Source organism: Peromyscus californicus, unplaced genomic scaffold, assembly GCF_007827085.1.
Source record: "Peromyscus californicus insignis strain IS unplaced genomic scaffold, ASM782708v3 Scaffold_17__1_contigs__length_78620276, whole genome shotgun sequence".
Lineage (NCBI taxonomy): Eukaryota > Metazoa > Chordata > Mammalia > Rodentia > Cricetidae > Peromyscus > Peromyscus californicus.
In genome coordinates this window covers 73712248-73740021 of record NW_026294469.1, presented here as the reverse complement: position 1 = coordinate 73740021, position 27774 = coordinate 73712248, and positions in this window count along the sequence as shown.

Here is a 27774-nt window from a genome sequence, read left to right as displayed (position 1 = left end):
CTGTCACAGAAACTGAAACTTGAATTATTTGGATATAACTTGTTTCTTCTCAAGCAAAAGCAGTATGGTATTAGTATTTGTTTAGTGTGTGTGTGTGTGTGTGTGTGTGCGTGTGTGTGTGTGTGTGTGTGTGTGTGTGTGTGTGTGTGTTTGTGCGTGTGTTTGTGCATGTGTGTTTGTGCATGTGTGTTTGTGCATGTATGTATGTATGAGAGAAAGACACTATACAAACAAGGATGGTCTGAATTCACCATCTCTTCCTCAAGATTCATGTTCTTTACATTTTCCCATTGTGGAGGAGAAATGTACCCACCTAACATCCCTGGTGAGACATAAACATGGTCAGTATTGATCTTTCCATTGCCCTTATCACCCCATGGCAAGCCAGTTATCAGTCTCTCCTGATTCCCCCTCATAAATCCCATCCTACTACGATCTCTTAAGCCTACATTGCCAAGCCCTTTGATTTTGTAACACTGCTTCCTTGGATCCCTTGAGTGACCTGCTCAGTGGTCTCTGACTTTCAATAGAAGGACTTAACAGTCCTTCTTGCCACCAAAGAAATTCTTCTAAAGAACTAATGCATTATCTTGGTTACTTCTCCTGTTGTTCTGGTGAAACACAGAAACACCCTCACAAAAGCAATTTTAGAGAGAAAGGCCTTATTTCAGTTCACAGTTCAAGGGTACGATTCTATTGTAGTAGGAAGGTTATGGCCCAGGAGCTTGAGGTGACTGTTCAAGTTGCCTCTGGAGTCAGGAGCAGAGACAAATAACTGCTCCGGCTCAGCTAGCTCCAGGACCCAAACCCAGAGAATGATTTCACTATTTGACACTCAACTAACCTAATCAAGAAAATTCCTCACAGGCATCCCGTCATGAGTAGCTGAAGACTTTGGTTGAGTCTTAGTTCAGAGCTTGGAACTAAAAGTATAGAGATGTGGGTGTGTGTAGAAATACAAAATTATTCTTTTAAAAAGAAAGTCTTAGAAAAGAAAGAGAGATCTGGAGATAGTTAGGAGAGGGTCTGAGGCAAACTACTGTGGGATGCCTACATCCCACAAAATATGTGGTGAGGCAGCAGCACTGGAACTCTTTCATGGGTTGGGTTAGACGTGGAGTGAGAACCGCTACTCTTGGAAGTCGTGAACTCCAGAAGTTAGCTCCAACAGTAGAGGTAGCACTTTCCACTCTTCTTGGAAGTACTACAAGGAATATCCTTCAAGATCTTCATCCCAACCATTTCTCACTGTTATTGAAACCGCTGTCAAAATAAATTTTCAAAAAGACATTTTTTTTTTCAGATATATCATGACTAGAAAAAAAATGTCTCCTTTGGCTCTAAAAGGCATAACTTGGGACAGTTGACTGAAAGATGGTTTTAGCAGACACCAAGATTATATAAAATGGTCTTTATTGCGGAGAAATCTGTTTATTCTCTGCCACTGAAATATTAATAGCTTCCTGACAATTTCTTGAGCTGCTCTTTCCCCACTGGGCTACTGTCTATATTAGTACACAAGTTTCAGCCTTTTCATGTCCTTTAAAGAAATTCTAATCCAATTTTCAAGCCACGTGTTCCATGGTTTGAATTCACATCTCTGTTGCAAAATTCCCAACTCTTCGGTCACTTTCTGTTAGACACTTCTTTCATCCTATGTGTTTCTACACACAGGGCAACCAATCTCTCAGGTCTCTGCTTCTATTCAGTGGTAGTGAATAGCACCTTTTAAATAATTTTCAGAGTGGCGCAGCCACCAGCTTCCTGGACCCGTCTCTAGCCAATTTTGCAGCAGTGATTTAAAGTGTAGTACCTTTTTAATGAGTTTGAATTGCCAGAAACGTGTGTCTTAGATTTCTACCACTGGCTCCCTGAGGATGCTAGCACATATGGTCCTGTGAGTCATGTGGTCCTGAAGGGACATATGGTCTTGCTGGACAGCTCCTCGTGCGCTGTGGAAAGGGGTCATCAGACATCTTTCTTAGGAAGTGTCCTTACACCAGTACAAAATGCTTCCCCTTCACTTCCTTTCCTTTCCTCATGCCTGGCTTCTGTCCTTTAAATTCTGCTCTTCAGCTGTTCCTCTGTCATGGAAGCTGACAGTCTATGGCCCACATTCTATAATCCTAACTCATTACTCTGCTTTTTCTAGGGCCCCTCATATCCTCTCCCGCTGTTTCATGACCTGCAGTGCCCCTACCATCTCAAGCTTTTTTGACAAGATACTCTCTCCTCCATGCCACTTGGAAGATTTTTCAGTTACAGAGCAGAAGGGCTACTACTATTCCAGGCTCATGCTCCCTCCCTCAGAATCAGCTCTCCTGGACTGACTGTCTGACTTTCGGAACTCACGACCCAGCTCACTTTTACAGATCTTAAACTGAACTCTCAGGATTTTTTTTTCCTACATGCTGCCAAAGTTGCCTGTGGAAATGAGTTTCTTTAAAAACTGTTTTAAATTCAGAGTTTTCTCCAGATTGTTGTTTATTGCCTCCAACTATTTTTCAGCAAAGCCATTTTTCTTACATGAATAAAAATTTCAAGCACTTTAATGGGGACATTAAATTTGGCTTCACTTGGTTCTCCCAACTGCCACAGGTCTCTCGCCGAAAGCCTGACAGCACAGCCCTTTTCTTGGCCTTTCTTATAAACAACTTGTTCATAGAAATCTATTAAGTAATCCTTTTTCTCCTTTATATCATATGGCTAATAGTTAATTGTCTTTGACTATTTTATTCAGGTTAAAGGAATAAGGGATTTCAGAATTATCCAGTCCACTCATAGTTATCAATATGGATATTCCCCGCTCATCTCATTGTAAGCGCTCTGGGTGGGAGACTTTTGGTGTGAGTCTAGAAAATGAATGCTCTTATATGCTCTTTTGATTAGCTAGCTTATTATTTTTCTTTTGGAGTTTACACAATAACCATCAACATCTCCTAATTCCAAAGTGTTAATAACACTACTACATGATTCAATATTAGGTAGTAGTCATATTTACTACAAGGAAATATGACTTCTTGTTGGGTTTTTTTTTTTTATGAGTAAGAATGATATGAGAGTTTCCTCAAAAGATTTTTGTGGAAACAAGCAGCCACACATCACTCCTCAAACAGTCTCAAAGCACAAGACCTCTTAGTTTCATCCTCATACAGCATTCTCACATGAAGGAGCCTCCTGCTCCAAATACTTCCAGGGTTCACACTGAAGGTTAAGATACTCTTGTCTCTCCAGGACCACAGGTGATTGATAGGCTTTTCCTTGAGGCGGTAACGGCAGGTGCAGTCACAGACACAAAGAGTTACTGAGGAAACAGATGCCACTGTCCTCTGAAAACCATGGGTTGTCAACTTCACTAAGATACCAGTCAGTTAAAACAAAACAAACAAACAAAAAACTTGCAACATAATTTCATCTACCAATTCAGACTTCTTCAGAAATGGTGTTTAGGCTTGGATGACTGCCTCACCTCAAGCAACATCTTCTCACCTCCTGTAATCTTCATGGTTCCCACTTCCTCTTACCTGAGCCCTGACTTCATCTTCTCCTAAGCTAACTTCTTCTAGCACAAAAGCTCATTGTACAGTGACTGACAACATTGTCAATGAAAAAGTGCCTTGAGCTTCTATCCCTCCAGAGCTGATACTCCTGGAACAATGGTCCCCAGGGACTTCCACAGTACATTAGAATTGATCTACAGCCACTAGGTAAAGAAAACTCATCAAGGAATCACCATGACAACATTCGTTTACCTTGGAGCACTACTTTTTTATTGAACTATGGGGAAAAAGTGGGTCCACACATCTTGAAGACTTTAGATTTTGAAAGAGGAGAACTTGTTTCCTCATTTCCCCTCTGCTGTTTTGCCAGCTCAACATGACGGTTAGAGTAAATCTGCCCACTAAATCTTGATGTGAGGCAAGGATAAATGTATGTGACTTTTACAGCTGTCAGAATTTAATGTTGTTCAGGAAATGCAGCCTGGTTTTCAGGTATACTGGTGGTTACGGAATGCCTTGAAATACTGCTCCTCTCATCCCTTTTACCTCCATCAGGGCCTCTTCTTTCTCTGCACTGGTTTAGAAGCTTCTAGGCAAATGAACATAAATAAATGAGCCTTTTTGTGGCCTCCTATTAAGACACTAATGCAGAAAAGCTTCCACCCGAGCCTTAGAATTATGCATTCCCCATTAGAGAATAAACGACAACTGTTGATAACACTAAAAATAAATCAGAGTGTGCAGAGCATGGAAGGGCTTATGCCGCAAGCAGGCAGATGGCAGCCATCCATCTTAAGGAAATTCTCGGGGATTCATTAATTGACTGGAAAAAAAGATACAGGGAGAGAATGTCATAATGGGACTAGAATCTTGTTTGAAATAGAGTTAAGGGAATATTTAAAGCAGATCTTGCAGTACCAACATATTATCTGGATTATTGAGGTAGATGATATTGAGTTGATCACATGAAATAGTCATACTTAGCAGTTCTTAGGGATTTGTTCTAGATGTTTGCTTTGCAAATGAATATCCATGCCATTTGCTCCCAGAAACTAAGCACAAGGTCAAGGACAAAAGGTCAGTGTGGACACTTGACATTATGATATGTCTGGGAGTTGATCTTTCCCTTAAGGGAAAGGTGAGCCATCACCCCATGGTTCATTTCTTCTCTCACTCCCCACTGAATAAACTGTGGTCCACTGTCTGCAGATGTCGCTTTACCAGCGTCCCTGACTCATTTGCTGGCCAGCAAGTGATGACAGTTAGATGTGACAAAAGAGTAGAGAGTGGGAGAGGTCAGTGGGGTGAGCACGGAAGAGGAGGTTTGGGGGAGTTCTGTCCCCCAAACACTGTCAAGGTGTTTCACTGATCTATTAGGAGTTGTAGAACATCCATTCTAACTTAACAACTGTGTCACTATTCTAGCCCAGCCCCTCCGATTTAACATTGAGGCCCATTTCAATATTACTTGAGAACTAATTGTTTTAACAGTCACCCTAACAATGTTGTACGGCAACTATGTGCCTCCTAATTTAAGAAGTCTATGTGACACGTAACACCAGATGAAGGGGCAGAGGTCATAAATTCAAGTTACCGCCTGCTCCTTTAGAAGCCATATGACTTCAGCCCAGTCTCTGTTGGGGTGTGTGTGTGGGGGGGTGAATATACCAAGTTGAAATTATCCTAGATCATATGAAAGAACTGTTGTGACAACCAGTGCCTGAAATTGTAAATATTATACTCAGTAAAATACAAAGTGCTATGAAGTATGCAAGCCAATCACTGTGCTTGCTACATGTAGGTGCAGGAACTTGCTTTTCCTGCACAGGAAGAAGAGATCATTTACTGGTGCCATCGTGTACAAGGGAAGTATCTGTTTCTGAATGGGAGGTGGGAGTGGAAGGAACATATCATAGACCTGCATATGATGGTTATGCCAGCAATGAGCTTGGCCTCTGAGAAAGGTATAGGACTGTTGTAGTTTCAGTAGTGAACACTGAGAAGTATTTATGGAAGACAGGAAGTTTATTTCAGAATTTTTAATTTTTTGGTATTTGCAAAATATGTGCTAAGAAAAAGAGGTGTGTGAGGGAGAAATAGGGTGTGAATGGGGAAGATTGTCTGGAACAAAGGGGAGAGAAAGAAACAGGAAGTGAATAAAAAGGAAGCAGGAAGACAGAAGAATGTTGACTTAAAGGCCCAGGATTAAAAGTTTATAGATAGAAATATATAAAAGGATCACAACCAAAAATGTGCAAAGTAGGTCTCCAGAGATGAGCAGTATTTTAAAAAAATCAAAGGAGCTAAGGAGAAGGCTAATTCAGCGAAGTGTTTACCACAGACCTGAGTTCAGTCCACACAACTCATTTAAAAAAGCCAGGTGTAATGCCAAAGGCCTGAAATCCAGTCACTAGGTGGGGAGGGCAGAGAAATGAGGATCCCTGGAGCTGGCTGGCCATGTCAGCAGAGCTGAATCAGTGAACTTAAGGTTCAGTAAGAGAACTTGTCTAAAAACTTAAAGTGGAGAGTAACTGAGGAAGACATCTGAAATTAACCTCAGGCCTCTACATAGATGTGCACCACAGGAATGAATACACACACACACACACACACACACACACACACACACACACACACACCAGCACATGCTCACACACATATGCATGCACACACTCATGCATACATGCTTTCAAAGGGAACAGAACAGAATGTGGAAAGAATGAAAGATGCTCCTGTATTTTCATTGCTCCTCATAGATTTCAAAATGATAGCTAGTCAATCAACTCATAGTACCCTAGCCAATGGCATCACATTTCTGTTTTGATTTATAAAATTGAATGCAATGCTTGCAAGTTACTGACTTGCTCAAGGTCACATGTATAGCACATGACACTCAAGTTCAATGTTCCCTGACAACGGTGTGGAGAACAGAGGACGTGACTTCAGGGAAGGAGGAGGCTTTGCCTTATCCTCTTCTTTTTATAACAATACAAAAAAAATGACAATGTCTAACAACTAAAGGAATTAACATTAGAAGATAAAATAAACATAGAATGAAAGGGGAAAGCCAAAGTTGTCAGTGATCTATATGTGTTCCTAATCTTTCTGAAGTTCAATGTGTTCTGTGGCGATGAAGAAGATCAGCCGTTGGGAAAGCACATTAAATATGCTAAGAGCTTGCCTGTGCATAATCATTGCTACTGTCTGCCGGGGCTCAAATGAGATGTTGAATAATGATGCCACCTCGTGCCATGTACCCATGCTGAAAATAAATCACTATGCACAGTCCTAATCAGAGGAGTGTCATACAAGACTGTGACAAAACAGTATTGGCATTCATAATTTGGAAGCCATTAAGATGCTTCTAACACATCACAAGTAAGTACTCATCAACTGGAAATGGGTGAGAAATCGTTTACATTTTAGTGGGGTTCTTGAGAGATACCCCAAATGTAGGATCTCTTACTTGAAATGATTGTCATAAAGTTTTAATAGAAGATGAGGACAAAGACTATCTTGCGAGCCATTTACCCACCAACCCCATAGTTCCCAGAGTTTTCTTGAGTGTGAGCAGCATGAAATATTCGATAGAAGGATGTAGATTGTGGACATAAACAGATAGAAAATAAAGGATAGCCTCGAGAGGGCCTGGAACCTATTCCAACAAGTCCTGATTTTCTCTGCCCTAAGGTATTTATAGAAATGCCAAGGGGTGGAGCAAAAGACCCCCCCCCCCCCAGCACAGCCAAGTGCATACCATTTCAGACACCTGCACTCAGGCCCATGGTCCAATCATTCTCTCTGTGCAGACCTGCTGGGTAAAGCCACAAGGAACCTGAAAACAGACTTTCACACTATCTCAAAAAGGAGTAAGCAATTCTGTGTAGCTCCAATAGGCTACAATTATTCCAAACAAGAGAAATCAAATATCTAACAATGTGTACATTATAATATTGACTATTTCTTCTCTCAATGCTATTCAGTGATGTCTTGACTAAAACCATGAGCACAAGAAAATCAACTGGTGTTTCCATAGGTTTGAATTTTCTACTTGGAAACAAGTCTCTGGGAACCCCATTTCTGTGCTATGAGCTAAATGTTTCTACTAAAAATGTATCCCTGGCATGACAGAAGCATATTGGTTTGATTTACAAATATAGTTTCTAAGGAAAATTAAGAGCTATTTATCATGCTGTGCCATACTAGCTGAAGGTTGGATTCTGGGAGTTCACATGTGACTCTAAGTGACATGCCAGTGTTAAGACCTAAGCAGTACCAGTGACAAATTAGGAATGTCCACAGTATTCTTTGAATACATAGTTTTCAGGAGACTGAGAATGTGGAGGCAGGAGATAAGAGCCTCAGTTGAGACCCTTGCTTTCAAACATCTATTCCCCCCATTTGTGGGATGTATGTGATCAAGAGCAGGAGGATATGGTTAAAGGAGCTCTGGCATCATACGGAAACTGCCCATCCCTAAACCCAGGAGCACTAGACCAGTGGAGCAAAGCATGAGCCATGTATGTTCACTCTTCTTTCAAGGCTGTGATGCATCATGAGAAATCATCCTTCATACCCTCAACCTCATCACTGTTTCTATCTATGCCATGACCCTTCAATACAGAGCCACCAAGACTCTCAAGGGGAAAATCACTGGAAATTATCATCTTTGTGTCCATAATGTATGGGTACAAATGGAAAACGAGAACCTGTTGTCCACTGTTCCTCACTGTAGATGACCCTGATTACGGGTGTGCTGATGCTGACTGACAATCCAGACTTGGAAGGAAGATCAAGAAATGCATGAAACATCTGGTACCAACCCCATGCCTACTTCCCAGATGCAGAAATCAAGTCTTAATTTAAAAACTCCACTCTCAATTACATACCAAGTTGACTCTTGCTCTAGAATGTACAAATGGCTGCTGGAAAATTAGATACCTTGGAAGAATCCCATACATTATATGCACTTTATGAACAAGCATACCTCATGAATATAGAGCCATAGGCTTTCCAGAAACAAATGCCAGGAACAAATGCTCTGGAAATAATTTACTTAAGGTATGGACACTTTACTACATTTTTAATTTTGTGCTTTCTAGTCATGTGCCACCTATGTCTCTCTGGGTAATTATTGCTTTGTTTGTCTCTCATCATTACCAGCAAAATCCTCTATTCCGTAATTGGATATTACACACAGTCACAGTCCAAAGCATGCAGAAATGCTTTTCATAGTGCTGGTCAGCTGGAGCCATGGTGTATTAACTCCAGGCACAGCATCTGAGGTCTGATGAAACTGTGGAAGTGGCATTTTTATTTCTTCAATGTGAGGAATTTGCAGGCCTGAGGACATTTGAAGTTTGCCTTCAGTGATGAGAATTCAGTTGCCTTTCCAAGACTGAATGCAGCTACCCATACTGTGAGAGGCCTACGCTACAGACCATTGCAGCAGCACCAGGTCCTATGGTGGCTTCTTATGAAGCTTTCTATGTATCCATATGCAATTATGGTAGAGTACAGGACATAGCATACAGCATTAGAATAAATAAATAAGTTGGCTTGGATGCGGTTGCAGTGCCCAAAGGAAGATGTGAGCTTATATCTAGTAAACTGGTACCATGAAAATAACTTTAAGATAGTATCATGTGAACCAAAAGGAAACTGAATAATTCTCAATTACCACATAGTTTAGTGAACAGTGAAATTCAATGGAGAAAAAAAACAGCCCCACAAAATTAATAAGGCAAAAAGGATCATTTCACAATAGTCAGGCCTGCTTGAGACTTCATCCTTGGCCGAGAATGAGGGAATGTGTTGCACTATGAGAAACTGCCTCAGGTTTACAGGAGATTTTCCTAAAGCTTCCTGACAGACATATGCAAGGGCTTCACAAGGTCATGTCACTGTGGTTCTGTGAATGAGCTGACGATTGAAAGAAAATGGATGTTAATCTTTGCTCTGCCCCGTTTCACTGGGTTGACAGGATTCACTCTCTAGAGTCTTATTCTAATTTTTCATATCTCCATGGCTGGAAACATTGTACTGAAAATAAAAATATGTGGTGAGCTCATGAACTTTCAGGCCTGAGTCATGAGGTAGATATCCTGGGATATTGATTGCTCTTAGAAACAGATACCAAGGTTACATGGGTATCAACTTATAGAGCAAAGAACCGTGTTGCTCACAGCAGAATACCCACTCTCGATATGGCTTTGTCTGGTTCAGCTTTCCTATGCTGGCTGGTGAGAGGAATGGAAACAAAGCGTATATGCCACTGGAGATGGAAAGGTCACTGTTGGCTGCTCAGGAGAAGTCATGCTGGGACTCAAGTTACCTTTAAGACATAGTCAAGGTGCGAAAATAAAATGTAAACTCTGGTGGAAGTCTTTGGGTTTTATGAAAGGTGTTATGAGTTAGTTTTGTTTCCCCATGACACATACCAAATGAAGCAACTCAGAACAGAGGTTTCTTTGTGTTCACACTTTCAGAGGAAACTATTTTCACGGCTGTGAAGACCATCGGCTGGAATACCTAGATTAACAATGATACCGTCTCAGAAAACAAGACCTCAGGCCAGCACCACAAGTGAATATGACCTCCACAACCATGCCTGGTGTTCCAGTACTGCCCATCAGGTCACATGTCACAAAGGCTCTTCCCAAAACAGCATCACCAGCTAAAGGCCAAATGAACCTTCAGGGGACTCAAGCAATAACAAGAGGCACCTAAACCCACATACCTGGTGCCTGACAATGGTCAGAGAATGAGTACACTATGACAAGGTCACATCATATCTTGAGAACAACTGAGCCAAATCCATATCATGAGAAGAGTTGCTCCCAGCCTCTCCATGTTGGCTTGACTACAGTGTCTCTTCTACATTTGTTCTTTACCATGGACTTGATGTTTGCACCCCCACTAAATTCATATGGTAAAATCTTAACTGCTCAAGGTGAGGGATTAAGAGGTGAGGCCTGGAGAGGTGGCTATAGATCATGACAGTGAAGCTTTTGTGAACTGTTATTATAAAAGAGATTCGAAGAACATTCCTCGAGTTCCTATCATGCAAGAACACAATGAAATAGCATCATTCTGCCTTACAAACTCTCTGAGGGGATTCTCTACATCCCATGCCTACATCAAACAGTAGAATATCAGAAAGCTACCAAATAAAGCTACTTCCTGCTTGAGCATTTGCTCTGGCTTCCTACATAGCCAAGGAACTGCTCAGAGTTCTAGCTCCTCTCTCACTACCTACAGAAATGGAGACTTCCAAAGACTTAAGAGCCCTAATGGTTGCCCACCACATGTGCTCATTGGTGGATGAAGTAACCAAGCCAAGTGATTTATAAGAGAAGGTAAAAGACACTAAATGTTGGATCAAAACATATATTATCAATTCAACAAGTCTGTTTAAATGAATTTTCTGGGAGAGTAAAATTTAGAAAAGGGTTACCCTTTCACATCAGCATAAGAGTAAAAAGTCATGCTTAGCTTATAGAACAAGTTCCATGGGACATGACTACAGCTTCTACTGAAGGCAGCAGAGGAGCCTAGGGCTTCAACACAAAACCAGTCAGGCCAAGCAGAGTCTCAAGCTGACTTGACACACAGGTTATGTGATAGAAGGCAAAAATCAATGACTCTCCTTTGCCTCTACTACTTTATCATTAAAATGAAAGAACTAATTCTCCTTTCATACAGGAAATGAGAAAGACAGCATGCAAAATGTGCTTCATCTTTAGCAAGGTTCCTTTTCTGTTAGAATGCTTTATAATAAATATTAAATAATGTACCTGAAGTGTCTTGTTATGCAAGTATTTAAAAGTCAATATAAAAATCATGTCGGTTCAAAGGGCAATTACATCCTCTATGCTTGATGAAGACATAAAAGAATTAAATTAGCAAAGGGACATTTATTCAGACCTAGAGAATAGCAACTGAGATTCATTAAGAGAAAGCAGAGCCTCAGGGAAAGTCATACTGAAAGATAGTACAAGAAGCTGTGGCCATCTACATGTGAGCCATTGGGAAGCCAGAGGAAGCTTGAAAGGGGTTGCAGAGACAAAGTTCAGTGAAGAAGACCCATGAGAATCTGGGCTGACACTGAGCGCTTGCTATGCCATAATAGGAACAAGAACATTGTAGCAGTACAGCAAACTAATTGCACAGCTCAGCCCCATTCTGAGAATGAGGAAGTTGGTAGATTACCCCAAGTCCCAATACCACCACATCGTCTTCCAGTCATGCATTGATCTGTACTCCATGAGATATCTTTTCTACAAGCCTTTTCTTATTCTGACTATTGCATATGTTCCCTGACATACTTGGGTCTCCCTTAAACTCATATGGTGAAATCTTATCCTGTCGATGTGATAGTATTAAGAGACAAAGCTTGAGGAGGTGGTTATAGGTCATGATGGTGGAGTTCTCATTGAGAGGAATTCTGTAATTTTAGAAAGAGCCTTGCTTGCCTTCCTAACCAAGTGGAGACACAGAGAAAGTGTCCATGAGTCAGGAAGCTGAGTTCACTAAACATCAAAACATCAAGGCACCTTGTCTTGAACATAAGAAGAAAGAAAGGTGAACTTTGATTAAAGTATTTTATTTATTCCAATGATAGAAATTAAAAGAATCTATTTGTGGAGGGCTTCTCTAAGTCCTTTCTCCAAAACTTATAAGTAAAATCTGCACAGAATTTTGGGGATTCTGAACTGACACAAATGGGGTCAGGTGTTTTACGGTTTAGCAGAAATGGCCTCTGTCCAGGTAGGTTCAGATGTTGAGGGAATTGACACCAACATGTATGAGCCAGTTGTTATTCAAATGGCTTGGCTTTCTGGAAAATGTAGGCCAGGCTCCTACCCATCCCATAAAATGGCTTGGTTGTTCAGGAGTTCTACAGAACTAAAGTCAAGATGGAGGTCCCTAATCCCCTACTCACTGGATTGAATCATCCCAAAGCATATGCAGGGCAGTTATGGACATACCTTTTTTTTTGAAACAGGATCTCACTATGTATTTCTTGCTAGACTGGAGCTTTCAGTGTAGACAAAGCTGGCTTCAAACTCACAGAGGTCCACCTGCCTTACCAATGCTGAGATTAAAGGACTATGCAAGCATACCCAGCATCTATGGAATTTTTAATATATCCAAATGTGAGGCAGACAGGTATGGTGAGGCTGAGAGCTTTCAACAGTAAAACATCAAGATTAGAGCTGTATGTTTTGTCTTCTGTGGCTCTTGGTAAATAGATATTTTCACTCAGTTCAGTTATGTGGATTAGTGAGACATATTACTTGACAGATAAGAGTTGCTGAGACAATTCTACCTTGGCTATGTGCCATTCACACCAAGTGTGGGCTGCACACTGAGCACCAGAGCAACCAGATAGAATAAAGACCTTGATCAACCATGAATTGTGAACCCATCAGGGACAGAATACCAAACATCAGACTCAATGAAGTGTATGTACTGTCCAGGCCTGTGGTTAGAGCCATAGGCCATAAGCAACTTCTGGGACACTCTAGCTTTGTGGTGATTTTATTTGTGAGTTCACTGGAATAATGTAATTTTTGTGTTAAAATTTTTATTTTTAACTGAACAAAAATTTTCCTACAGTAGATTCTGATCATAGTTTCACCCCCTCATCTCTTCCCAGATCATTCCCATCTCCCCACACACCCAACTTCATTCCTTCTCTCCCCTCTCCCTTGTCCTGAACATAAGAAGAGAGAAAGGTGCACTTTGATTAAAGTATTTTATTTATTCCAAAGATAGAAATTAAAAGAATCTATTTGTGGAGGGCTTCTCTAAGGGCCAAGGGCAGATACAAAGGGACGGGGAAATGAATGGGATGGAGATACATGATGTGAAAGACACAAAGAATAAATATAAAAGAAAGTTTAAAAGAAAGAAAAGAAAGATGACCAAAATGTGTTGTATGGAAGAATGTAATTCCCAAACAATAAGACAATAAATTTTATACAATAAAAAAGGACAACAAAAAATACTAGAAATGAACTTTCTGGGCTGTATCATTTTAAAAAGTAAACAAGGGGGTGTGAGAGGGGGATAGTTGGCCACACCCCATGGTCTGCTATGTGGTGGGGAGGGCAAGGGAAAGATTGCCTTCCCCTCTTGCCCCTGCTACCTGTGGTGGGAAAGGGAGCTGACCCTGCAGCACCTTGGAGAGTGGCCCCTGAACCTCATCTGGGCAACACAGTAGCGCTGGCCCTGATGGTCCCGGTGTTATATAGATAAAGCTACACACATATATTCTCAAATATATTAATACAACCTTCCCCATCTTTACAATGTTACTTGTATGTGTATGGTAGTCAGCAGACATGGCCTTTACAAAAACAAGCAGAATTAGTGAAAGGGCACAACAACAAGTAAAAGCCACAGCCCCCCTACTTCGGTTCTTAGCTAGTCTGTGTATTTTGGATGGCCTTGTTGATGTAAAAAGAGCAACAGTGTATGCTTTATTGCTGCTTTATTATATTTCTACATTACCAATGATGGCAGAGATAAAATTCAAAACTATAAATATACAAACCAATAAAAAACAAAACTAAATCAAAATCATAAATATCTTATACAAAATACTGTCATTCTAATATTAGTTCTCTTTAACATTTAAACATTCACATACCATTCACACAACATACAAAACATATGTATGTACACAAAGATGAAACATACCAACAGTGAGTTGAAAGAAATATGATGAAATGTTTCAAGTTTGAGGGAAATTTTTCTTCTTTTACTTGTCCTTTTTTTTCTAAGTTCATCTCAAACAGGACAGGTTGTCTCAATGAAGAGGGAATTCATTTTAAACATCATGTCTCGATTACTGCCATTATTCACATGAGACCTTTCTACGGATTCTCTCACTCACATAATTAAGCTTGTTCTCATCTAAGTAGGGTCAACCATATAGCTGATAAGAAACTGAAGATTGCCCGGTGGTGGCCCTCGCCTTTAATCCCAGCACTGGGGAGGCAGAGCCAGGTGGATCTCTGTGAGTTCGAGGCCAGCCTGGTCTACAGAGCGAGCTCCAGGACAGGCACCAAAATCTACACAGAGAAACCCTGTCTCAAAAAAGCAAAAAGAGAAAAAAAGAGAGAGAGAAAGAAACTGAGGATCTAGCAGAGCATTTCCCTGGGTTCGATTTCCAGCCTCACACAAGCCACGCACAGTGGCGTAAGTCTCAAATCCCAGCACCTGGGCAGTGAATAGGAAGTCAAAGGCTATCCTTGGCTACATAGCCTCTAAGTGAGCATGGACCTGAGACCCTGTCTTTTAGGAAAAAAATGTATATACAACAAGTGAAAAATAGATTTCCTAATTGAATTTGAATTTCAGACAAAAATATTTTAATAAAAAATAAACCACAAAATATTGCTATATTTAGTGCATACTTAAGTTAAATGATTACTTATCTGAAATTGAAATGTAATAGGCTCTCTGCATTTCATTTGTCAGCTCTATACCCAGATCTCCACAGGTTCCATGCTTCTAAGTGTATACATCCTGGGAGTGTTCATACCCCTGACAGTCATATAGTTATGGACCCAACATGCAGAAACTGGTTTCCATGGTACCATGTCACCTGGTCTTCCTTATGTCACCTTGAAAGGCTCAGAATCCTCACAGGTATTGTATCTCTCCCTCCCTGCATTAGGATTCTTCCGACTTCTGTCCCGATTTCTTTGACCTTCCCTTGGTAGAGCTCTCAATGTGGCAGCATGCTTTTCCTTGAGAGTTTTTAACTTTATACCATCTTTGTATAAGCTATTGACCCTGCAAGGTGAATTGATTGCTCCAAACTCCATGAACTGAGACATTTGCTGAGGAAGTGAGAAAAGAGGAGAGATGGATGAGACGTGAGGAGGTAGACTTGATAGAACTTGGTAGACAGCTTGAGGACAGGGTCTAAAGAGCAGGGAGAGGGGACTGACAGAAGATAGACTTCAGTGCCCTGTACCTAGTAAGTAAAAAAGGAAAAGCCATAGCTTGCTATTCTTGGGACAGTAGCTTTGACCGTGAAGACCCCTGAAAGTGTCATCGGCAACTATAATCATAGCTACTGCTCTGTGTCATGAGGTCCTGAGGACAACAATTAGGTCCAGTTTGACTCCGTGTTCTTGAGCTAATAAATTCCCAGAGTAATAAGCAATAAGTGCTCCCAGGTAACTGGTTCTATGACTAGCTCTAGCAGTTAAAAGAATTTGAGATAAAAAACAAGCAAAATCTTTTGAAGTTTTAGCACCAAATTATAGGTCCAGTGTTCCATAATGGCATTGTGATTTTTCTGTTTCACTCTATTCTCTTTAAACAGCCATTAGCAAAGTACATCATGACCATTGATAAGTAGTGATTAAAGATGGATTTATTGACGATCTTGACCAAGGCAGGAGCGGGCCTGAGTATTGAGTCAGAGAGAGAGAAAACTCTGGGCTGGGAGGAAACTAGATTCCAACCCACTTCTTCCATGAGCAAACCCCAAGGAAAGTCAGGCTTTATTACGTCTATAACCTGAAGAAGCTGACCCACGTGACTCTGAACCATTTGACTCACTGTTCTATGGTTCTGAGTGCTGGCCTCTAAGTGAGGGGCGGCATCTACAGTTAGTTATGGTTGTGCCCCTTAACCTTCCAGAAAGCCTGCTCTCACCTGCACCAAGAATCTACACAGTCAATTAAAGACCAATAAAATTCCAGGGTCATTCTCCATGGATATGGAAAAGACAACCATAAATTCTACATGGAAGCAGGAAAGACCAGGAATACTCAAAACAGCACTGAAAAGAATGTGGCAGGAGGTATCACCGTGCCTGATTTCAAGTTATACCACATATACCGCACAGACATAATAATAAAAACAGCCTGGCACTGGAACACAGACAGGCACATAAATCAATGAAGCAGAATAGAGGGTCCGGGTATAAGTCTACAAAGCTGCAGCTACCGCGACATGATCTTTTTAACGTTTTAATATATTTTATTTCATTTTTTTCTGCTTGAGCATACAAAGGTATTTATTTTTACCTATTAGACTAGAATTGATTTTTTAAAGTTAACATATGAGGTGAAAAGAAACTGCCCTTTAGTCTTCACGACATACTGCTATACCCATAGATCAGTGCCTCCCTCAACCCTCGTCAGAGAAGCTTCTACAGTAAATGGAAATTAACACAGAAACCCACACCTGGGCAATGTACAGAGAATGAGAGGCTTAGGAGTGCTCAGCCCTAAATGGGATGTCTTCATCAAACCCTCTCGTCAAGGCTCAGGGGTGTATGTAGAAAAAGAGGCAAAAAGATTGTAAGACCCAGAGGCGATAGATGCCTCTTAGGAAACAGTATCTTCCAGACAACAGGACTGAAGCACATATGAGGTCACAGAGATTGTGGCAGCACTTACAGGGTCTGTGCAGGTTCCAGTCAGACAGGATTCCAGCACTGAGAGGGGAAGTAGACACAGGGTCCTACCTCTAACCAAGAAGCTATTTTCAATTGCAGCCCTTTGGCAAAAGGAGAATCAGTTTTCTCCAATGGAGTGTCTCTGAATATATTAGCCATTCTCCAGGGCAGGCCCCATGCCTAGGAGTAGTTGGCTGACACAAAACAAGCTGCATAAGATTTGGGAGGGCTTTGGGTGGGAGTTATTTGGTTTGGGTTTGTCATTTTTTGTTTCATTGGTCTTTTGCTTGCATTGATTTTTGGTGTGTGTGTGTGTGTGTGTGTGTGTGTGTGTGTGTGTGTGTGTGTGTGTGTGTGTTTAAGAGAGAGAGAGAAAGAAAGAACATGAATTTGAGTGGGTAGGGAGGTGGGGAGGAGTTGAGTGATGAGAGAATACAATCTAAATGTATTATATGAAAAAAAAAGGTATAGTACATCTCTCTCAGCAAATTGTAAAAGCCAATCTTTCACTCCAGCATTCAATGACAAAATACTATTTACATACAGTGTTATGAATCTCTACAGAGGCATCCGAAGAATGCAAAATCAGGCTTTGATGTACCTTTTTAGTAATCTTCCCTGTTATTCATTCTTAATTCTTGGAGAAGTTCATACATGAAGACTACATCTACATCACTATGTCACTCAGGCCCATCCTCTCCCATGCCCCCCTCATCTTCCTTGAATCAATGACCTCTTCTCTTTTAATTATTACTGTTTCAAATATATTATATACAGATTATATATAATTTTATACTTAGATGCCAAAAATAAACATTGGGGGAAATGGAGCATCTTCAACAAATGGTACAGGAGAACCTAGATATCAGTACACAGAAGAAAGAAATGAGATCCCTGTCTTCAGCTCGCAGCCTGTACAAATTCCAAGTGGATCAAGGACCCAAGGATAGTCTAGAACTGACAGAGGATGGGGTAGGATGTACACGTCAGCATGCAGGCATAGGTATAGACTCCAGCAGAACTGGAAATAAGACCAACAACTGACAAATGAATTGCATGGAACAAGAAAGCTTATGTAGAGCAAAAGAAGCTTTAATTAGTGGAGAGTTATCCCACAGAATGGAAGAAAGTCTTTGCTAGCTTTACATCTGACAAGAATTGGGTGTCTAGAATATACCAAGAACTCAAAAAGCTATGCACCAAGAAAACAACCCAATTTTTTAAAGTGGGCTACAAACCTAAAGGAAAAAATTGTCAAAGGAGATACACATATGATTAGGAGACACTTTAAAAAGTGTTCAACAATCTTAGCCATTAGGGAAAAGTACATTAAAATCACGTTCAGACCCTATCTCACCCCAGTTGGAATGGCTGTCATCAAGGGTACCAGTAACAGCAGTACCAACGTGGGGAAACAGGAACTCTTCCACACTCTTGATGGGAGTGTAAGTTAGTGCAGTCACTTTGGAAATCAGTTTGGAGATTTCTCAAAAAAACTAAAAATAAAAGTTCCATATTATCCAGCTAAACCACACCTGGATGTACACCCAAAGGACTCCCTACTCTACTGCAAGGATACTGTGCATTTGCGTTCATTTCTGTCTGTTTCAACAGCAGGAATTTTCTAATGGAAGCAACCCAGATGCCCAACAAGTGATGACTGGTTGATGAAGATGTGGTATATGTACATAATGAAATATTACTTAGCTGCAATGAAAAATGAAATTTGTAGAGAAATGGATGAAATTGGGAGAAATATTCTAAGTGAGGTAGCACAGGCCTAAAGACAATATTACTTTTTTAATATTAGGATCCTAGTCTCAACTGTTTAGTAAGGTGCATCTATTATGGAGAATCCTTTCAAGCCAGGATCAAGGAAGGAAATTAGGAGGAAGGGCTACCTGAAGGGATAGTAGATAGAAGAACACAGATTTAAAGGAAATAAAATATTATGGGTGAAATGGTTTAGGCAGGGAGAGGCAGGAGAATTGGGGAAATAAGGGTGTCGGTTAAGGGAGGGGTTATCTAGGATAAAGGAAGTATAAAGAAGTTAGTTGGAATGCAAAACTGACCCACCTGTGTAACAGCAGATTGACTGTTGAGGGTGGGATTGGTACCCCACTGCCCTCTGAACTATTCAAGACCCACTCCATGAAGGGTGGGAGAACCAATACTTGGTACTTGTAAACATGGATAGTAACTCAGATATGGAAGTAGTGGATCCATGCATTAATTAAATGGGCATAGCATCAAACTGCCTTCTAAATACCTATGCTTATACCCATAGACAAAAGCAGCTCCCAGCCTTAATCACAGAAGCCTCTCCTAGCAATGAATAGTGGTGGTGAATGCATAGATTAATGGGTGTCAAAGATGCAAAAAATAAATAGACATGATCCAGACCTTAAAAAGTATTTATACCACCCCCCTTAGGCTCATAACATTTTAGACGAAGAGATGAGACATATATAAGGACCATAAGACACAAAAAAGGACTATTAGATGCCGTTCCCTAGACTCCAGATATCTACTATAATCATTAAGTCATCAACAGTGGTTACCTGCAACGGATCAACAGAAGACCAGTTCTATCAACAATCAGTCAAGAGAGGGAGAGGGGCTCAAGGGGCCCTACTCTTTACCTCTGAACTATTGGCTCTGGAAAAGACTCTAGGAGAGAGAGAATCACTGTCTTCAGTTGCATGCCCTCTGCTGAGCCCACCAGTATCCAATGAACAAAGCAATGGCCACACAGATTTGGTGGATCACAGAACAAAATGAGTAGACATGGGCATCAGGAAGGTATTGCAAGGACAGAGAAGGGTGGACAAGGGTGTTAGGGAAGCAGAAGGTGAAAGTATACGAGACATACATGTATGAAGTAATAATTTAAATGACCTTACAGAAAATAAATTTGACCTCTTGCAAAAATACCTTTATCAAAAAGAAAATGAAAAGCACTTCTTTGGTAGAGCTATAAGCTAATGTGAGTGTATCTCAAGAGCATCCTGGTTAGAAATCTAAGAAATAGCAGTCTTCCCTCTTGATAAACTCAAATGCCATTGTAAAGAGAAAAAAAAGTTATGACATCCATTTTTCCTTAGGAAAAGCTATCTGTTTAAAAAAAAACAAAATATCTCCTGTTACTTCAAGTTTATAGGACCTACTAGTTCATGCTTTTGAAAACTACAACGAAGTCTAAGAGGAGGAATATTCATGTAAGTTTCAATGATCATAACATAATCTTTTCATAGACCACCTTGAGCACTGAACACAACACACCAGCCTTGACCTCAAGAGCCAGAAGACACATCAAGCACCAGCTAGCTTCTGCATGAACAAAAGCTTTGAGATTATTGGCAGGAACTGTCCAGGTACCACTGTACTCTCAGGTCATACCTTACCAACCCTTGACTTGCTCTTGTACTGGCCTTACTATATGCCTGGCTCTAACTTCGACATCTACCAAAATCTGGTACCAAGTAACTTATTGAGACATTTATTTGGCGCATAGTTGTGGAGGCTGGGAATATCAAGAGCATGGTGCTGGCTTCTGCTCACGTCTGGTGATGGATCACAACCTTGGGATACAACACACATGCCACACAAAGTCACATGATAAGAAGCATCAAGCACCCATTTCATCTCAGCTCTTGGTCTCATCTCAACAGCACTAATACTTTCATGGGGGTCGACACTTTCATGTCATCGCCTGTCCCACCAAGGACCTTTAATATGAACTTGAAGATAAGCTCTTGGGAGGTGCATTCAAAGCTATTTCAGCACCTGACATAGGGAACTCACCTTCTATGTCACCAAATTTGTGCATGTATGCAGACTCCCTCACACTGAGAACACACTCTGCCCCCTCTCTCTTCTCTTTTCTGCTTCACACTCTGAGATGTCTATCCTTTTTATCTACCTTTCATCCCTGAAAGCCGGTCTAATACCCAATCTTCTGAACCAGGGAGTCGTTGGTGTAACCTCAGAGGTCAGAGGAAATCTGTTTTCAATCCTCTTTTCCCCATACAGCTATTTGGTAAGTCACAGCCTAGTATTTACCCATGTCATCAGTGAAATATGAACAAAAGCAGACCAAAGGCTCATGATGGTCAATTGCCAAGGCGACTTTGCAGTAGATAGAAAACACTAGCAAACTAAATGAATTGCTCTTTTCCAGAATATGAGTTTCCTCATTCCTTAAAGAATGTTAACAACAACCCTCTCACCCCTAGAATCTTGAAGCAGATAGAGAGTCTGGTTTTTTGCTGACTCCTGAGGGGCCTGTGGCACTTTTCTTCCCAACACAAAGCCAGGTGAAGGACCTGGGTGAAGTTAAGCACAATTCCAACAGCCTTGGAAAACAGGCAACTGCAAGGTCTCCAGGGGCCTTGCTGGCAGCCTCCAATGAGTGGGAAAGTGATAGTGGTTATGTTCCCCAACCAATCACATGGCTGGAGTCACTGAGGACAAGGCCCAGTAACAAGACCTCAGCAAAACCTCTGCTCCACTAGCTGGAAACTCTGGCTATAGCAGCACCAGAATCCTCAACCATGAGGAATTTTGACCTTGCCTGGGGCCCATCCTGGCTGATTAAGAAGTAGACAATTTACTCTGCATAAGAGAAAGATTGCTTTATAGTCTGGGAAGACAGCCCCATAAAGTCAACTAATTCTCCATTGATGCCTCTCTGAGGGCTTTTAGGACTCTGTGATGCTGTTGGTGCACGCTGATTGTTGTTCTCCATCTCTGTTAGACAAGGTGAATTAACTCATTTGCTGAGTTTTATGGAAAGAGACTGCAGATTTGCTACAGTAAAGTGTCAGGGTCAAAACTGTTCGGAGTCTAATGCTGGAGCCCCTAAACTCTACCTGAAAACATGTGCTCTGGGACCCATCCCTAAGTGCACTGTCTGAGTTTTAGGAGAATCTATAAAACTACCACCTTCCAGACTTTAAAATCTCTGGCTACGGAGCTAACACCAGGAGACACAGGACCTTCTGCATGACTGAAAGGGGAATAACTCAGTCTGTAAATGTCAACCCTACAACTGGTCAAGAAGACTGGGGTCTTTACATTGCTTTCTGAACCTGCAATGTGTAAAGCTTCTACTGAAAAGTAATTTTGGAATCAATGCTTGTGGAATACCAGTATTTTTCAAACTTCTACCAGCTTCCCAATAGACTTCTCCCAGCAATAAAGCCTGCAGTCCCTGATAGTGTGTATATTCAGAGATCAAGGACTGCCGTAGCTTTGAACTATGTGTAAGATTACAGATCTTATACTTGCTCATCCTGACCCATGAATTACAAGCTGCTCAAGGTGGTGGCTCATTCTCTCCTCCTACAGGCAATACAGAATGTAATTTTGTATTTCAGCCCTAATTTGGTAGGAGTTGTTGCTGTTGTTGTTGTTTGGTGAATCATTCTACTCTGAAGTTTGGGAAGATGTATAAGAGAAAGAAAAGATGTGTCATGTCTAAATGCTTTCTATTCCAGTGGAGTCTCTTTCAGCTTCATTTTAGTTGCTATGATAAAATACCTGACAAGAAGTACCTAGAGTAGAGGTTTCTTGGCATACAGTTTCAGAGTACAGTCCATCATATGGGTAAGACATTGTGGCAGGGGCTAGAGACATCTAGTCACATCCTATCCAGTCAAGGGCAGAGGGAAACAAATGCACCCATACTGCCTGTGTTCTAGCCTTCACTCTTACTTCGGGACCTGCTCTGCCTTACACAGCCTAGGTAATGGTACCACCCACAGTACAATGGGCCTTATTATGTCAATTAGCAAACAAGACAGTCTTCCACAGACATGCCCATAGGCCAAGCTGGTCTAGATAATTACTCCTTATCTATCTCTCTTCCTGAGTGATTCTAGACAGTGTCAAATTTACAGTTTAGCACAGTATCTGAGCATAAAAATTACTGGTGATAAGAAAGGAATGTGAGTATAGTTGCACATTCTCACAATCCATGGAAGGAATGTTGTTTTAGAAAAAAATAGAAGAGTAAAGAAACAATACTAAGTTAAACATGACCTGCTACATGAAACACAACTAATTAAAACAACTTCAATAATTATGATGTCATTTAAATGGGTAATATTTTGATATGGTATAGAGAAGAACCCTAATCTGTATATGTTTGCTACAAATTTCTACAAAAACATAATCAATGTTATAGCTCTTCTGGCAAATGGAAGGTGGGCTTTTATTGAGTCCTTCCCTAAAGTAAGATATCATTCTGAGCATTCCAGGGAATACAGAGGTGATGGACACCTGAGCCTTGACTATGAGGACACTCTAGACTTGGAGGAGACAGATAGGCACCGATGAGAAACAACATGTTGTGTCCTGAACTAACAGGAATAATTAATTAAAGTGTACTCCAATGAGATCAGAAAATGTTTCAAGCAAGGGAGAAACTTTGAAATGGACCTGATGTGGAGAAAAGCAAGAGAGGAACAATTGTACAAACCACATTTACAGTCCTGGGTGAATATACTGGATACTTGGTGTCTACTCAGCTGGAGCTCCAACTGAGTGTGAGGATGGCCACAGACTGAAGGACTGATACCTTTACAGGTGATAAACCAGCACAGTGGTTATGAGTGACAGGTAAACATTAAACAACAAGATGGGTTAATTAAGCTCAAGTGTTCTGCCATGTGCACAGAAAGAATCCTCTCTTCTGCCTATGAAAAGGCCATGTACATTTTTTCATAGCAATTCCTGTAAGGAGTAGGTAGTTACCCCCAGCCTGCCTCCCCACACTAGCTTTGCTTGTGGCGATGAGCTAACACTGGCGCTGGAAGAGCTCCTCTAGCCTTGACTTGCTTTTCTGGGAGATGAGACAAGAACATGTCCCCACTCTTCCTGGGGCAGATGGAGGACACTTTCAGATCAATGCATTGCTGCACCTATTGTGCCTTTTCCTTTACAAAGAGGAAGGTTTGGCAGTCGCTTCCTATGTGCCTCTCTTACAGAAGAGCACTCCTTCACCCCCACTTTGGTTCTAAAGAGCCAGTTCTGAAATGCAATGCTCTACTTGAAAGATTTGTGTTCCTATCATCAGAAGGGAATCTGAATGCAAGGTTCTATCATGTTGGTTCCACAAGCCATTCCTCTGCTCGTTATCCAGCATACCCCAGGTGGCATTTCAAATTCAGAGCTAACACAGGGGCCCTGAGTTATTGCTTTGTGCTCTGTACTTAGCTGCATATATCCACAAGTGTCCATGGATGAACATCACACACTCCTGAGAAATTTGGGCCAAGAAACTCCTATGGTATCTTAAAGTTCAAGGAGATGTTCTCAGAGGTACATATCCCCCAGGCATTCCCTGCGCTTCCTTTTCAACTGAAAAAAAAAAAAGCAGATATTTAATGATAGGCAAGAAAGAAAGAGTATTTTAGGCACAGCTAAACCAAATATACAATCAAAAAGGATTCTATAATTTTAAACCCAAGGTACAAGAAAACAAACAATGTTATTTTCAGACATTGCAAGATACTACTGCATTTAGTACTTGGAAATAGCATTCTATAATTACTTTATTTGAAACCAGACAGGAGAGTAATGTGCACACGGTAACTCCTCTCCACAGCTTTCCAAGAATAACAAGCCCAGGCTCCACAGCTGTGAGCTCCAACCCCACAGAAAGGCCAGCTAAGTAGCAAACAGCATTTTGTAGAGCAGGAGGCAGATACCACGATGTCTACACTTTAGGCAACAAAGTCAAAAGAATTCTAAACCTCTGTCTCAAGATGTAAAGATGCTGTGCACCCCACGGTCCATAGTCCCTTACTTGGGCTAACATCTCTTTCAGAGCATCTAGTAGGTTCACCTACTGTTTCTTATTTCAAGAAAAGCTTGATCTTCAAACTTCTGAAGGTCTACAAAGTATAAACTGTGCTGCAAAAATGAGCCATTCACTATGTTTAATCTTCATTGTAACTATATGTGAAGAAAAACTATGAAGGAGAAAGATGAGAAAGGAACACATGAATAGAACAAGAAGGATTGAGTATGAACTGGGGTGAAGGTAGAAGATATGATATACACACATGCATGTCAGGGAAAGAGAATCATCCTGTTAACTGAAAGTAGTACAAAAGTCAAAAATTCTGCAATTCTAGATCATAGAATAATGTTGGGAAGGAAACAAAGATAATTGAGTTCTCTGTCAATTGAAACACCTCTATCACCCTCACCAAGAAACAGGTCTTAACAATGACCTTCCAATGATGAGAAGCAACAAGAGCACTCAGTTTCTAGAGGTGTGGAACCATGACCACATCATTTTCTCTGGTGGAGGAAGAAACTGTGACTATGACAGGAACTCCAGAGGTTGCCTACCTTCGCTTATTCTCAGCTCCCCTTGGAATCTCAGGGTTAGTTTTTCCCATAGTCTTTTAGGAAGTCCTACAGAGAACTTGTGCTTGGCACAGGTTTGGTGACTGGTGAAAGAGCTGGGGTTGGAGCCCAGGTCTATCAGGCCTAATATCATTGCTTTACAAAATTTTGCTAGGCTAAACATGTAATTTAGAAAATCACATTAACTTTCCAAAAGTACAGAGCATGTGTGTGTTTATACATACATATGTATGTGCAACGGATTATTATTCAACCTAAAAAAAAAAAAAACAAGAAATCTTGTGACATGCACAGCCACAACCCAGCTTTGTGCTGAATATGCCAGATGCAGGACACAGTGTATGAGCACACCAAATGAGGCTGTTAAAGTCATCTCTAGTCACTTGGTAAGGCAAAGTTGGGTTGACCTTCCTTCCTTCTTCTGTCCACTACACAGGGTCCACTTCTACTCCTGAGAACACCTTCACCTTCCACAACAAACCAGCTGGGTGCCACCTCGGTCCATTGGTTCTCTGTGAAGACCACAGACTGAGACAATCATGAAGCTATGAGCCGAGCCTTTCCAGCAGTTCACACGGATGGGTGCAACTTCCAAGGGCCTTTTGTTTTACTTGGAAAAGAGAGAGAGAGAGAGAGAGAGAGAGAGAGAGAGAGAGAGAGAGAGAATGTAGGAGAGAAAGAAACCATTCATGTGGGTGCAAATACACATGCAAGTGTGCACGCATCTATTTGCATGCATCTCTGTGAAGGTCAGAGGTCAACAAAAAATATTTTCCTTCATCATTCTTTCCCTAATAGTTTTTATTCAAGGTCATCTATTGTTGGCTAGATTTGCCCAGTAGACCAGAGGCATCTGCTTGTCTCTGCCTCTCCAGTGCAGGCACCATGCCTGACATTAAGGTTTCTGGGAACGGAATTCAGGTACCCATACTTGCACAGCAAATACTTCACCAACAGAGGTACTCCCCACCCCAGTTTTCTTTACTTAGAACCTTGAAAGCAATTTTTCTAAATAAAATTTTATCACGAACATCATTAAAGTGGTTTCTTAGAGGAGAGGGATCTTTTCCTTTTTCATATATCTGAACTTTTATATCAATTATTTATGACAAAGAGAAAGAACTACATTCCTATTAAATAAGAAAATCAAGCATCCAGAAGAAAGTATGCTTACTAAATGGTAGAGTAGGTCTTGTGATTTAGACTTAGAAAAATAAAAAAATTCAGAATTTAAAAGAAATTACATAGGCATTTCATGACCTGACTGATTCCTTTGTGGGAAAGAAAGGACAATGAATATATTTAAGGAATACAGAATAATGCAAAAACTAATCCAAAATATTGATCAAAGTACGGCTCTATGGAATGAGCATCCTATGGTCCTCCATACCAGGAAAGAACTTAGAAGGTCCTGTTAGAATGCTGGTTATTTATTCCTAGTTAAGAAACCTCAACATTACCCCAAAGTGCATCTCCTCGTGTAGCTCTGTACCTCCAAACTTTGGCTCATAAGAGAGGGGAAACTAAGGCAGATGATCAAGGAAAAAGTTGAGATGGTCTCAAATGAAATGGATATAAACTTACATGTAAAATGATGTAAAGTCACCAACATGGGTAACTACAGTTAATCTGAGAAGAGTGAAAATTGAAGTGATCCAAAATGTTCCCATCTCAAATTCTTCCATATACTTGATCATTTTCTGGGATTCTCAGAGTCCACATAGATCTGATGAAGGCTTCACGGTAAACACAGAAGCTTGGAGTCTTGACTGGAGCAGTGAGGAAGCCCTGCAGCACTGTGAGCAGAGGCTGCAACCCAATCCAGGAGCAGCCTGAATTGTTGGATCATCCACCCAAAGATCTCCCTGGGATTGGCAAGCATTGATCCAAAATGATGGCTGGTTGTTAATAGCCACTGTGGAGGCAAATTCTCAAAGTCGGGAATTTAAAACCTATCCCCTCCATGGGAAGAAAGCCATATACATGGTCAGTGTCTGAGCCTGAAAGACCGAAGTCTCAAGGAAAATAATTTAATGAGGCATTTTTACAAAAGCTGATATTTTCTTTCTCCTTACACCATTCAATAAGTACATATTCTCCATTTTTTTGTCAAACATTTACTTGAAACAAGGCCAACAGATGTGGCCTTATTGTTCACTAAACAATCATATACATCAAACATAAAATATAGATGACAATTAAGATGGAAAATTAACAGAAATATCTATAACTGACCCTGTTCTCTTTACTCAACTCAGGTTTCAAAGGGATGAGAAAGAGGAGAGGGAGGATGCAGGGGAGAAGAGGAGGAGGAGGAGAAGGGGAAAAGAGGAGAAAGGGATGAGGGGAGTGAGGAAGAGTAATTAGAAGGGATGAAGAGGAGAGAAGGAATGAGGTGGAACTGATGCAACATTAGCCATCAGGTACAATCCTGATGTTCATCTACAGGTCTAAGGAAAAATGAGA